Below are 15,002 nucleotides of genomic sequence, written 5' to 3' on the forward strand. Positions count from 1 at the left end.
CCAGTTTAATGGATTCAGCAGTCCTGTCAGTAGGGCACGCTGCCTCCAGTGACCTGTGAGGGAGGCGCGGCCTGCACTTCCTGCACTGACCACAGGGTGGCGCCGAGTTCGCCTCTCTGACCCACAGCGCATGCTCGTTCCCTGCGAACTCGATTGTGAGGGCAGCTGAGAGGAGTTGAGCCTCCTCAGGCGTGGGGGCGGGGGCGGGGGCGGGGGCCTTCGGGTAGGACGCCCGGCTCAGCGTCTCTGCTGAGAGGAGCTCGGTCTCCGTCTCCTTAGGACTCGCTGGGGTTTCGGCTTCAGGACAAAGTGGGGCTGCGTCCACGCTGACTAGGGAACTAGGTTTCCTGAGGACCCAGGTGATGCCTGAGGAAAAGGTGAAGAGACGGTGAGGAAAAGTGGGGAGAAGCTTCCTGTGGGCGACTGACCGTTGAGGGGGTCCGTCTTCGTGTGAGCGAGGGAGGGCTTGGCGTGGAAAGCTGGGTTTTTGGTCAGGTTTGTGTGCAGGGTAGCCAGCATGAGTTATGGGGCGTCCAGTTTTCCCAGCACCATTTATCGTGGGGAGTGTCGTGCTCCTTGGTGTGTCCTTGGTCCCTGTGTCATAAATTCACCGACCCCGTCCGTGTGGGTTGAATTCTGGTCTCTCTGTCCTGTTCCTCTGGTCCCTGTGCCCGTTTTGAGCCAGTTCCACACTGTTTTGGTGACTGTAGCTTCTCAGCAGAGTGTGACGTCAGGGAGGGAGATGCCTCCAGCCCGTTCTCTTTTTTCAGGGTTTCTTTGGCTATTTGGGGTCCTTTGTGGTTCCCCACAGATATTAGGAGGATTTGCTCTATTTGGGGGGAAAATACCATGGAATTTTGGGAGGGATTGCATTCACTGAATCAAAAAGAAACAGATAATTTGAACAGACCAATCACTAGAGATGAACTAGAATCTGTAGTTTAAAAACTCTCCCACAGGGCTTCCCTGGTGGTGCAGTGGTTGAGGATCCACCTGCCAATGCAGGGGACATGGGTTCCATCCCTGATCCGGGAAGATCCCACATGCTGCGGAGCAACTAAGACTGTGTGCCACAACTACTGAGCCTGCGCTCTAGAGCCCAAGAGCCACAACTACTGAGCCCATGTGCCACAACTACTGAAGCCTGTGTGTCTAGGACCCGAGCTCCGCAATGAAGAGTAGCCCCTGCTCACCACAACTAGAGAAAGCCTGTGCACAGCAACAAAGGCCCAGTGCAGAGTTCTCAGAGCTCCCGGTACGAGCTTCTTCCCTTGGGTGGATTCTTGGCTTTTCTCCCAGCATGGCCCCCAAACACCAGTTTTCACTTCCACCCCAAGCAACGAAACCGAAGAAACTGAGACGGACTCCTGCCTCCAGGCCAGAGGAAACGTCTGCTTCTCCGAACTTGCCGAAGGAAGAAGAAGAACAGCAAGAAGCAGTTGAACATATTGATGAAGTACAAAATGAAATAGACAGACTTAACGAACAAGCCAGTGAGGAGATTTTGAAAGTAGAACAGAAATATAACAAACTCCGCCAACCATTTTTTCAGAAGAGGTCGGAATTGATCGCCAAAATCCCAAATTTTGGGGTAACAACATTTGTTCACCATCCACAAGTGTCTGCACTGCTTGGGGAGGAGGATGAAGAGGTGCTGCATTATTTGACAAGAGTCGAAGTGACAGAATTTGAAGATAGTAAATCAGGTTACAGAATAGATTTTTATTTTGATGAAAACCCTTACTTCGAAACTAAAGTTCTCTCCAAAGAATTTCATCTGAATGAGAGTGGTGATCCATCTTCAAAGTCCACTGAAATCAAATGGAAATCCGGAAAGGATCTGACAAAACGTGCAAGTCAAACGCAGAATAAAGCCAGCAGGAAGAGACAGCATGAGGAACCAGAAAGCTTCTTCACCTGGTTTACTGATCATTCTGATGCAGGTGCAGATGAGTTAGGAGAGGTCATCAAAGATGATATTTGGCCAAATCCATTACAGTACCACTTGGTTCCGGACATGGATGATGAGGAAGGGGAAGGAGAAGAAGATGATGATGATGATGAAGAGGAAGAAGGACTGGAAGATATTGATGAAGAAGGGGATAAGGATGAAGGAAGATGAAGGAGAAGATGACTAATGGAACACTGATGGATTCCAACCTTCCTTTTTTAATTTTCTCCAGTCCCTGGGAGCAAGTTGCAGTCTTTTTTTTTTTTTCCTCCTTCTCCTCTTGTGCTCAGTTGCCCTGTGTTTGAGGTCTCTTTTCTCCTTTATACCATGGCTCACAACTTATTTTGGGGGGAAATACCTTGAGCAGAATTCAGTGGGAAAAGAATCTCTACCCCTTTCTGTTCCAGATTCATTTTTATCCCTTCCTGTCTCAACAAAAACTTTACGGAATCAACACCACCATGCTCTGTGGGAAAAAAGAAAAACCTTCTGCTCCCTTAGCTCTGCTGGAAGCTGGAGGGTGCTAGGCCCCTGTGTAGTAGTGCATAGAATTCTAGCTTTTTTCCTCCTTTCTCTGTATATTGGGCTCAGAGATTACACTGTGTCTCTATGTGAATATGGACAGTTAGCATTTACCAACATCTATCTGTCTACTTTCTCTTGTTTAAAAAAAGAAAAGAAAAACTTAAAAAAATGGGGTTATAGAAGGTCAGCAAAGGGTGGGTTTGAGATGTTTGGGTGGGTTAAGTGGGCATTTTGACAACATGGCTTCTCCTTTGGCATGTTTAATTGTGATGTTTAACGGACATCCTTGCAGTTTAAGATGACACTTTTAAAATAAAATTCTCTCCTAATGATGACTTGAGCCCTGCCACTCGATGGGAGAATCAGCAGAACCTGTAGGATCTTATTTGCAATTGACATTCTCTATTGTAATTTCGTTCCTGTTTAGTGTTATATTTTTCTTTCTGTTTCACTGGAAAGGAAAGATGATGCTCAGTTTGAAACGTTAAAAGTGTACAAGTTGCTTTGTTACAATAAAACTAAATGTGTACACACACACACACACACAAAAACAAAGACCCGGCGCAGCCAAAAATAAAGTAAATAAAATAAATAAATTTATTTTAAAAAAAACTCCCCCACAAACAAAAGTCCAGGACCAGATGGCTTCATAGGCAAATTCTACCAAACATACGAAGAAGAACTTATACTGATCCTTCTCAAACTCTTCCAAAAAACTGAAGAGAAGGGAACACTCCCAAGGACATTCTATGAAGCCACCATCACCCTGATACCAAAACCAGACAAAGACACCACCAAAAAAGAAAATTACAGGCCAATATCTTTGATGAGTATAGATGCAAAAATTCTCAACCAAATATAGCAAACTGGATCCAACAACACATAAAAAAGATCATACACCACAAGCAAGTGGGATTCATCCCAGGTTCATAAGGATGGTTCAACATATGCAAATCAATCAATGTGATACACCACATAAACAAAAGTCAAAAACCACTTGATCATCTCAATAGATGCAGAAAAAACACTTGACAAAATTCAACATCCATTCATGATAAACACTCTTACCAAAGTGGGTATAGAGGGAATACATCTCAACATAATAAAAGCTATTTATGACAAACCCAGAGCCAATATAATACTCAATGGTGAAAAGTTGAAAGCCCTCCCGCTAAACTCTGGAATAAGACAAGGATACCCACTTCCACCTCTTCTATTCAACATAGTATTGGAAGTCCTAGCCACAGCAATCAGACAAGAAAAAGAAATAAAGGGTATCCAAATTGGAAGAGATAATATCATCATTATATGCAGATGACATGACTCTATATGTAGAAAACCCTAAAGACTCCACACAAAAACTACGAGAACTGATCAGTGAATTCAGAAACGTAGCAGGATACAAGATTAACATACAGAAATCGGTTGCATTTCTTTACACCAACAATGAAATATCAGAAAGGGAATGTAAAATAAACGATACTTTCCAAAATCACACCCTCAGGACTTCCCTGGTGGTCCAGTGGCTAAGACTCCACAATCCCAATGCAGGGGGCCCGGGTTCCATCCCTGGTCAGGGAACTAGGTCTCACATGCCACAAGTAAGAGTGCGAATGCCGCAAATAAAGATCCCGCATGCCGCAACTAATGATCCCGCATGCCGCAACTAAAGATCCTGCACGCAGCAATGAAGATCCCGCACGTGGCAGCCAAGACCCGGCGCAGCCAAATAAAGAAATATTGAAAAAAAATGCACCTCCAAAAATAAAATACTTAGGAATAAATCTGACCAAGGAGGTGCAAGACTTGTATGCTGAGAGCTGTACAACGGTAAAGGAAACTGAAGATGATTCAAAGAAATGGAAAGATAGCCCATGCTCTTGGATTGGAAGAATTTATATTGTTAAAATGACTACACTACCCAAAGCAATCTACAGATGTAATGCAATCCCTATCAAATGACCCATGACATTTTTCACAGAACTAGAACAAATAATCCTAAAATTTATATGGAACCATAAAACACCCAGAATTGCCAAAGCAATCCTGAAGAAAAAGAACAAAGCAACAGGCCTAGGTCTCCCAGACTTAAGACAATACTACAAAGCTATAGTAATCAAAACAGCATGGTACTGGCACAAAAACAGACATATGGATCAATGGAGCAGAACAGAGAGCGCAGAAATTAACCCACACACCTATAGTCAATTAGTTTTTGACAAAAAAGGCAAGAATATACAAAGGGAAAAAGTCTCTTCAGCAAGTGGTGCTGGGAAAGTTGGACAGTTGCATGTAAATCAATGAATTGAAAACACACCCTCTCACCATACACAAAAATAAACTCAAAATGGCTTCAAGACTTAAACAGAAGACGTGACACCATAAAATTCCTAGAAGAGAACACAGGCAAAACATTCTCTGACATAAATTGTACCAATGTTTTCTTAGCTCAGTCTCCCAAGGCAATAGGAATAAAAGCAAAAATAAACAAATGGGACCTAATCAAAGATACAAGCTTTTGCACAGCAAAGGAAACCATTAACAAAACGAAAAGACGACCTACAAAACGGGAGAAAATATTTGCAAACAACGCAACCGAGAAGGGCTTGATTTCCAAAATATATGAACAGCTCATACAACTCAACAACAAAAAAATAAATGAACCAATCAAAACAGGGGCAGAAGACCTAAAAAGACATTTCTTCAAAGAAGAAATACAAATAGCTAATAGGCACATGAAAAGATGCTCAAAATCACTAATTATTAGAGAAATGAACATCAAAACTACAATAAGGTACCATCTCACACTGGTCAGAATGGCCATCATGAAAAACTCTCCAAATAACAAATGCTGGAGAGGATGTGGAGAAAAGGGAACCCTCTTACACTGTTGGTGGGAATGTAAATTGGTACAGCCACTTTGGAGAACAGTATGGAGGTTCCTTAAAAAATTCAAAATTGAATTACCATATGATCCAGCAATCCCACTCCTGGGCATATACCCAGACAAAACTCTAATCCAAAGAGATACATGCACCCCTATATTCACAGCAGCACTATTCACAATAGCCAAGACAGGGAAACAACCTAAGTGTCCACTGACAGATGAATGGATAAAGAAGATGTGGTACATGTATACAATGCACTAGTACTCAGCCATAAAAAAGAACAAAATAATGCCATTTGCAGCAACATGGATGCAACTAGAGATTATCATACTAAGTGAAATAAGTCAGAAAGAGAAAGAGAAATACCATATGATATCACTTCTATGTGGAATCTAAAATACGACACAAATGAACATACCTATGAAACAGAAACAGACTCATGGACATAGAGAACAGACTTGTGGCTGCCAAGGGGGAGGAGGTTGGGGGAGGGATGGAATGGGAGGTTGGGGTTAACAGATGTAAACTATTAAACATGGAATGGATAAACAAGGCCCTACTGTATAGCACAGGGAACTATATCCAGTATACTATGATAAACCATAACGGAAAAGAATATAAACGGAAAAGAATATAAAAAAAGAATGTATATATATGTATAACTCAATCACTTTGCTAGTTTCTAGTAGTCAGATAGATGTTTTTTCTGTGAATAGAGGGTGCTGAGTCCAGTTCCTTGAACAATGAGTATGTCTTGGCGATTACATTATTGGCGTATGGAACGGTATCTGTGCCAATTTCAACCTCCTGGTTTATGCATCACCGCACCACGCTTTTCCCCTTAAGCAGCCATAAGTGTGTTTTGTAAATGTGTGATGGTGTTCTGTTTGTAATTCAGTTCATGGTTGGCGATTTTTAGATTCCCTTTATAAGTGATATCTTATGATAAGTTTCTCTTGCTGTCTAACTTATTTCACTCTCAATGACCATACATAAGTCCCCCTGAGTTGCTGCGACTGGCCTCATTTCATTGATTTCAGGGCTGAGTAATATTCCGTTGTCCTTAAGTACCAAATTTTCTTTCACCATTTTTTCCTTCCAAGGACTATTAAGCTGTACCCAAGTCGAGGCTGTTGTCAACATAGCAGCAGTAAACGGGGTGCCTGCGTTCTGTGGATTTTCGGTTTTTCCAACATATAGGCCCATGAGTGGAAGCGCCCTATGCTTTGTAGCTCTGTTTTTTAGATGTTTTAGGAAACACAGCACACTTCTCCAGAGTGGCCGTTGGCAATTTACATTCCCCCCTTCAGCGTAACAAGGCTCCCTTTTCTCCTCTCCTTGTCCTGCATATCTGGTTTTTACCCTTTGTGAGGATGGTCCTTTTTTCTGATTCGAAGTGATACCTCTTTGTAGTGTTGATTTGCATTGCCCGCTTCTTTGGTTGGCCAAAACGGGCGTATGCGTTTTTCCTGAATATATTCTGGAAGTTAAATTTGAGAGACAGCTTTTTTGTTTTAATTGATTAATTAATTAATTTATTTTTGGCCGTGTTGGGTCTTCGTTTCTGTGCGAAGGCTTTCTCTAGTTGTGGCAAGCGGGGGCCAGTCTTCATCGCGGTGTGCGGGCCTCTCACTATCGCAGCCTCTCTTGTTGCGTAGCACAGGCTCCAGAGGCGCAGGCTCAGTAGTTGTGGCTCACGGGCCTAGTTGCTCCGCGGCATGTGGGATCTTCCCAGACCAGGGCTCGAACCCGTGTCCCCTGCATTAGCAGGCAGATTCTCAACCACTGCACCACCAGGGAAGCCCCTTGAATAGTTTTGTATTTAAAATTTGTCTGTGGGGACTTCCCTGGTGACGCAGTGGTTAAGAGTCCGCCTGCCCATGCAGGGGACACGGGCTCGAGCCCTGGTCCGGGAAGCTCCCACATGCCGCAGAGCAACCAAGCCTGCGCGGCACAACTACTGAAGCCTGCGCGCCTAGAGCCCGTGCTCGCCCGCAAGAGAAGCCACCGCAATGAGAAGCCCGTGCACCGCAACGAAGAGTAGCCCCGCTCGACGCAACTAGAGAAAGCCCACATGCAGCAACGAAGACCCAACGCAGCCAAACATAAATTAGAAACTAAAATAAAATTTGCCTCTGAATAACTTTGAGTGAATTTGGTATCAGTTGTAAAGTTTGCATCTACATTCACTTCATTCCAAATGGTTTCCAATTAATTGTTCCTTAACTACTTTTAGAAAACTTTTGGGATAGAGACTCCATTTTAGTTTGAATGTCCAGTTTAATGGATTCAGCAGTCCTGTCAGTAGGGCACGCTGCCTCCAGTGACCTGTGAGGGAGGCGCGGCCTGCACTTCCTGCACTGACCACAGGGTGGCGCCGAGTTCGCCTCTCTGACCCACAGCGCATGCTCGTTCCCTGCGAACTCGATTGTGAGGGCAGCTGAGAGGAGTTGAGCCTCCTCAGGCGCGGGGGCGGGGGCGGGGGCGGGGGCCTTCGGGTAGGACGCCCGGCTCACCGTCTCTGCTGAGAGGAGTTTGGTCTCCGTCTCCTTAGGACTCGCTGGGGTTTCGGCTTCAAGACAAAGTGGGGCTGCGTCCACGCTGACTAGGGAACTAGGTTTCCTGAGGACCCAGGTGATGCCTGAGGAAAAGGTGAAGAGACGGTGAGGAAAAGTGGGGAGAAGCTTCCTGTGGGCGACTGACCGTTGAGGGGGTCCATCTTCGTGTGAGCGAGGGAGGGCTTGGCGTGGAAAGCTGGGTTTTTGGTCAGGTTTGTGTGCAGGGTAGCCAGCATGAGTTATGGGGCGTCCAGTTTTCCCAGCACCATTTATCGTGGGGAGTGTCGTGCTCCTTGGTGTGTCCTTGGTCCCTGTGTCATAAATTCACCGACCCCGTCCATGTGGGTTGAATTCTGGTCTCTCTGTCCTGTTCCTCTGGTCCCTGTGCCCGTTTTGAGCCAGTTCCACACTGTTTTGGTGACTGTAGCTTCTCAGCAGAGTGTGACGTCAGGGAGGGAGATGCCTCCAGCCCGTTCTCTTTTTTCAGGGTTTCTTTGGCTATTTGGGGTCCTTTGTGGTTCCCCACAGATATTAGGAGGATTTGCTCTATTTGGGGGGAAAATACCATGGAATTTTGGGAGGGATTGCATTCACTGAATCAAAAAGAAACAGATAATTTGAACAGACCAATCACTAGAGATGAACTAGAATCTGTAGTTTAAAAACTCTCCCACAGGGCTTCCCTGGTGGTGCAGTGGTTGAGGATCCACCTGCCAATGCAGGGGACATGGGTTCCATCCCTGATCCGGGAAGATCCCACATGCTGCGGAGCAACTAAGACTGTGTGCCACAACTACTGAGCCTGCGCTCTAGAGCCCAAGAGCCACAACTACTGAGCCCATGTGCCACAACTACTGAAGCCTGTGTGTCTAGGACCCGAGCTCCGCAATGAAGAGTAGCCCCTGCTCACCACAACTAGAGAAAGCCTGTGCACAGCAACAAAGGCCCAGTGCAGAGTTCTCAGAGCTCCCGGTACGAGCTTCTTCCCTTGGGTGGATTCTTGGCTTTTCTCCCAGCATGGCCCCCAAACACCAGTTTTCACTTCCACCCCAAGCAACGAAACCGAAGAAACTGAGACGGACTCCTGCCTCCAGGCCAGAGGAAACGTCTGCTTCTCCGAACTTGCCGAAGGAAGAAGAAGAACAGCAAGAAGCAGTTGAACATATTGATGAAGTACAAAATGAAATAGACAGACTTAACGAACAAGCCAGTGAGGAGATTTTGAAAGTAGAACAGAAATATAACAAACTCCGCCAACCATTTTTTCAGAAGAGGTCGGAATTGATCGCCAAAATCCCAAATTTTGGGGTAACAACATTTGTTCACCATCCACAAGTGTCTGCACTGCTTGGGGAGGAGGATGAAGAGGTGCTGCATTATTTGACAAGAGTCGAAGTGACAGAATTTGAAGATAGTAAATCAGGTTACAGAATAGATTTTTATTTTGATGAAAACCCTTACTTCGAAACTAAAGTTCTCTCCAAAGAATTTCATCTGAATGAGAGTGGTGATCCATCTTCAAAGTCCACTGAAATCAAATGGAAATCCGGAAAGGATCTGACAAAACGTGCAAGTCAAACGCAGAATAAAGCCAGCAGGAAGAGACAGCATGAGGAACCAGAAAGCTTCTTCACCTGGTTTACTGATCATTCTGATGCAGGTGCAGATGAGTTAGGAGAGGTCATCAAAGATGATATTTGGCCAAATCCATTACAGTACCACTTGGTTCCGGACATGGATGATGAGGAAGGGGAAGGAGAAGAAGATGATGATGATGATGAAGAGGAAGAAGGACTGGAAGATATTGATGAAGAAGGGGATAAGGATGAAGGAAGATGAAGGAGAAGATGACTAATGGAACACTGATGGATTCCAACCTTCCTTTTTTAATTTTCTCCAGTCCCTGGGAGCAAGTTGCAGTCTTTTTTTTTTTTTCCTCCTTCTCCTCTTGTGCTCAGTTGCCCTGTGTTTGAGGTCTCTTTTCTCCTTTATACCATGGCTCACAACTTATTTTGGGGGGAAATACCTTGAGCAGAATTCAGTGGGAAAAGAATCTCTACCCCTTTCTGTTCCAGATTCATTTTTATCCCTTCCTGTCTCAACAAAAACTTTACGGAACCAACACCACCATGCTCTGTGGGAAAAAAGAAAAACCTTCTGCTCCCTTAGCTCTGCTGGAAGCTGGAGGGTGCTAGGCCCCTGTGTAGTAGTGCATAGAATTCTAGCTTTTTTCCTCATTTCTCTGTATATTGGGCTCAGAGATTACACTGTGTCTCTATGTGAATATGGACAGTTAGCATTTACCAACATCTGTCTACTTTCTCTTGTTTAAAAAAAGAAAAACTTAAAAAAATGGGGTTATAGAAGGTCAGCAAAGGGTGGGTTTGAGATGTTTGGGTGGGTTAAGTGGGCATTTTGACAACATGGCTTCTCCTTTGGCATGTTTAATTGTGATGTTTAACGGACATCCTTGCAGTTTAAGATGACACTTTTAAAATAAAATTCTCTCCTAATGATGACTTGAGCCCTGCCACTCGATGGGAGAATCAGCAGAACCTGTAGGATCTTATTTGCAATTGACATTCTCTAGTGTAATTTTGTTCCTGTTTAGTGTTATATTTTTCTTTCTGTTTCACTGGAAAGGAAAGATGATGCTCAGTTTGAAACGTTAAAAGTGTACAAGTTGCTTTGTTACAATAAAACTAAATGTGTACACACACACACACAAAAAAACAAAGACCCGGCGCAGCCAAAAATAAAGTAAATAAAATAAATAAATTTATTTTTAAAAAAACTCCCCCACAAACAAAAGTCCAGGACCAGATGGCTTCATAGGCAAATTCTACCAAACATACGAAGAAGAACTTATACTGATCCTTCTCAAACTCTTCCAAAAAACTGAAGAGAAGGGAACACTCCCAAAGACATTCTATGAAGCCACCATCACCCTGATACCAAAACCAGACAAAGACACCACCAAAAAAGAAAATTACAGGCCAATATCTTTGATGAGTATAGATGCAAAAATTCTCAACCAAATATAGCAAACTGGATCCAACAACACATAAAAAAGATCATACACCACAAGCAAGTGGGATTCATCCCAGGTTCATAAGGATGGTTCAACATATGCAAATCAATCAATGTGATACACCACATAAACAAAAGTCAAAAACCACTTGATCATCTCAATAGATGCAGAAAAAACACTTGACAAAATTCAACATCCATTCATGATAAACACTCTTACCAAAGTGGGTATAGAGGGAATACATCTCAACATAATAAAAGCTATTTATGACAAACCCAGAGCCAATATAATACTCAATGGTGAAAAGTTGAAAGCCCTCCCGCTAAACTCTGGAATAAGACAAGGATACCCACTTCCACCTCTTCTATTCAACATAGTATTGGAAGTCCTAGCCACAGCAATCAGACAAGAAAAAGAAATAAAAGGTATCCAAATTGGAAGAGATAATATCATCATTATATGCAGATGACATGACTCTATATGTAGAAAACCCTAAAGACTCCACACAAAAACTACGAGAACTGATCAGTGAATTCAGAAACGTAGCAGGATACAAGATTAACATACAGAAATCGGTTGCATTTCTTTACACCAACAATGAAATATCAGAAAGGGAATGTAAAATAAACGATACTTTCCAAAATCACACCCTCAGGACTTCCCTGGTGGTCCAGTGGCTAAGACTCCACAATCCCAATGCAGGGGGCCCGGGTTCCATCCCTGGTCAGGGAACTAGGTCTCACATGCCACAAGTAAGAGTGCGAATGCCGCAAATAAAGATCCCGCATGCCGCAACTAATGATCCCACATGCCGCAACTAAAGATCCTGCACGCAGCAATGAAGATCCCGCACGTGGCAGCCAACACCCGGCGCAGCCAAATAAAGAAATATTGAAAAAAAATGCACCTCCAAAAATAAAATACTTAGGAATAAATCTGACCAAGGAGGTGCAAGACTTGTATGCTGAGAGCTGTACAACGGTAAAGGAAACTGAAGATGATTCAAAGAAATGGAAAGATAGCCCATGCTCTTGGATTGGAAGAATTTATATTGTTAAAATGACTACACTACCCAAAGCAATCTACAGATGTAATGCAATCCCTATCAAATGACCCATGACATTTTTCACAGAACTAGAACAAATAATCCTAAAATTTATATGGAACCATAAAACACCCAGAATTGCCAAAGCAATCCTGAAGAAAAAGAACAAAGCAACAGGCCTAGGTCTCCCAGACTTAAGACAATACTACAAAGCTATAGTAATCAAAACAGCATGGTATTGGCACAAAAACAGACATATGGATCAATGGAGCAGAACAGAGAGCGCAGAAATTAACCCACACACCTATAGTCAATTAGTTTTTGACAAAAAAGGCAAGAATATACAAAGGGAAAAAGCCTCTTCAGCAAGTGGTGCTGGGAAAGTTGGACAGCTGCATGTAAATCAATGAATTGAAAACACACCCTCTCACCATACACAAAAATAAACTCAAAAAATGGCTTAAAGACTTAAACGTAAGACATGACACCATAAAACTCCTAGAAGAGAACACAGGCAAAACATTCTCTGACATAAATTGTACCAATGTTTTCTTAGCTCAGTCTCCCAAGGCAATAGGAATAAAAGCAAAAATAAACAAATGGGACCTAATCAAACATACAAGCTTTTGCGCAGCAAAGGAAACCATTAATAAAATGAAAAGACGACCTACAAAACGGGAGAAAATATTTGCAAACAATGCAACCGAGAAGGGCTTGATTTCCAAAATATATGAACAGCTCATACAACTCAACAACAAAAAAATAAATGAACCAATCAAAACAGGGGCAGAAGACCTAAAAAGACATTTCTTCAAAGAAGAAATACAAATAGCTAATAGGCACATGAAAAGATGCTCAAAATCACTAATTATTAGAGAAATGAACATCAAAACTACAATAAGGTACCATCTCACACTGGTCAGAATGGCCATCATGAAAAACTCTCCAAATAACAAATGCTGGAGAGGATGTGGAGAAAAGGGAACCCTCTTACACTGTTGGTGGGAATGTAAATTGGTACAGCCACTTTGGAGAACAGTATGGAGGTTCCTTAAAAAATTCAAAATTGAATTACCATATGATCCAGCAATCCCACTCCTGGGCATATACCCAGACAAAACTCTAATCCAAAGAGATACATGCACCCCTATATTCACAGCAGCACTATTCACAATAGCCAAGACAGGGAAACAACCTAAGTGTCCACTGACAGATGAATGGATAAAGAAGATGTGGTACATGTATACAATGGACTAGTACTCAGCCATAAAAAAGAACAAAATAATACCATTTGCAGCAACATGGATGCAACTAGAGATTATCATACTAAGTGAAATAAGTCAGAAAGAGAAAGACAAATACCATATGATATCACTTCTATGTGGAATCTAAAATATAACACAAATGAACATACCTTTAAAACAGAAACAGACTCATGGACATAGAGAACAGACTTGTGGTGGCCAAGGGGGAGGAGGTTGGGGGAGGGATGGAATGGGAGGTTGGGGTTAACAGATGTAAACTATTAAACATGGAATGGATAAACAAGGCCCTACTGTATAGCACAGGGAACTATATCCAGTATCCTATGATAAACCATAACGGAAAAGAATATAAAAAACGAATGTGGGATTAACCAAGATGGCGGAGTAGAAGGACGTGCTCTCACTCCCTCTTGCGAGAGCACCAGAATCAAAACTGGCTGCTGGACAATCATTGACAGGAAGAACCTGGACTTCACCAAGGAGGATACCCCACATCCAAGGACAGAGGAGAAGCCACAGTGAGACGGTAGGAGGGGCGCAATCAGAGTAAAATCAAATCCCATAACTGCTGGGTGGGTGACTCACAGACTGGCGAACATTTATACCACAGAAGTCCACCCACTGGAGTGAAGGTTCTGAGCCCCACGTCAGGCTTCCCAACCTGGGGGTCCGGCTACGGGAGAAGGAATTCCTAGAGAATCAGACTTTGAAGCCTAGTGGGAATTGATTGCAGGACTTTGACAGGACTGGGCGAAACAGAGACCCCACTCTTGGAGGGCACACACAAAGTAATGTGTGCATCGGGACCCAGGGGAAGGAGCAGTGACCCTGGGGGAGACTGAACCAGACCTACCTGCTGGTGTTGGGGGGTCTCCTGCAGAGGCGAGTGGTGGCTCTGTTTCACCGGGGGGATAAGGACACTGGCAGCCGAGGTTCGGGAAGTTCTCCTTGCCGTGAGCCCTCCCAGAGTCTGCCATTAACCCCACCAAAGAGCACGGGTAGGCTCCAGTGTTGGGTTGCCTCAGGCAAAACAACCAACAGGGAGGGAACCCAGCCCCACCCATCAACAGTCAAGTGGATTAAGGTTTTACTGAGCTCTGACCGCCACAGCAACAGGGAGGGAACCCAGCCCCACCCATCAACAGTCAAGTGGATTAAGGTTTTACTGAGCTCTGACCGCCACAGCAACAGTCAGCTCTACCCACCACCAGAGCCTCCCATCAAGCCTCTTAGATAGCCTCAACCACCAGAGGGCAGAGAGCAGAAGCAAGAAAAACTACAATCCTGCAGCCTGCGGACCAAAAACCACAGTTACAGAAAGATAGAGAAGATGAAAAGGCAGAGGGCTATATACCAGATGAAGGAACAAGAAAAAACCCCAGAAAAACAACTAAATGAAGTGGAGATAGGCAACCTTCCAGAGAAAGAATTCAGAATAATGATAGTGAAGATGATCCAGGACCTCGGAATAAGAATGGAGGCAAAGATTGAGAAGATGCAAGAAATGATTAACAAAGACGTAGAAGAATTAAAGAACAAACAAACAGAGATGACCAATACAATAACTGAAATGAAAACTACACTAGAAGGAATCAATAGCAGAATAACTGAGGCAGAAGAACGGATAAGTGACCTGGAAGACAGAATGGTGGAATTCACTGCTGCGGAACAGGCTAAAGAAAAAAGAATGAAAAGAAATGAAGACAGCCTAAGAGACCTCTGGGACAACATTAAACGCA

General features: G+C 43.6%; 1 long non-coding RNA gene and 2 pseudogenes across 3 annotated transcripts in view; all 3 read left to right on the plus strand.

Annotated features, from left to right (window-relative positions):
* The window catches only part of LOC309652248, a 72,850-nt gene that overhangs the window by 51,307 nt on the left and 6,541 nt on the right, over positions 1 to 15,002 (plus strand). The window lies entirely within an intron of this gene.
* LOC309652420 (protein SET pseudogene) lies at positions 1,301 to 2,138 on the plus strand (annotated as a pseudogene). The gene has a single exon. The product of its transcript is annotated as a protein SET pseudogene (transcript).
* Positions 8,940 to 9,777, plus strand: LOC309652422 (protein SET pseudogene; annotated as a pseudogene). Its single transcript has one exon. The product of its transcript is annotated as a protein SET pseudogene (transcript).

The sequence above is a fragment of the Balaenoptera physalus genome, assembly GCF_965194825.1.
Source record: "Balaenoptera physalus genome assembly, chromosome: X".
Taxonomy (NCBI): Eukaryota; Metazoa; Chordata; class Mammalia; order Artiodactyla; family Balaenopteridae; genus Balaenoptera; species Balaenoptera physalus.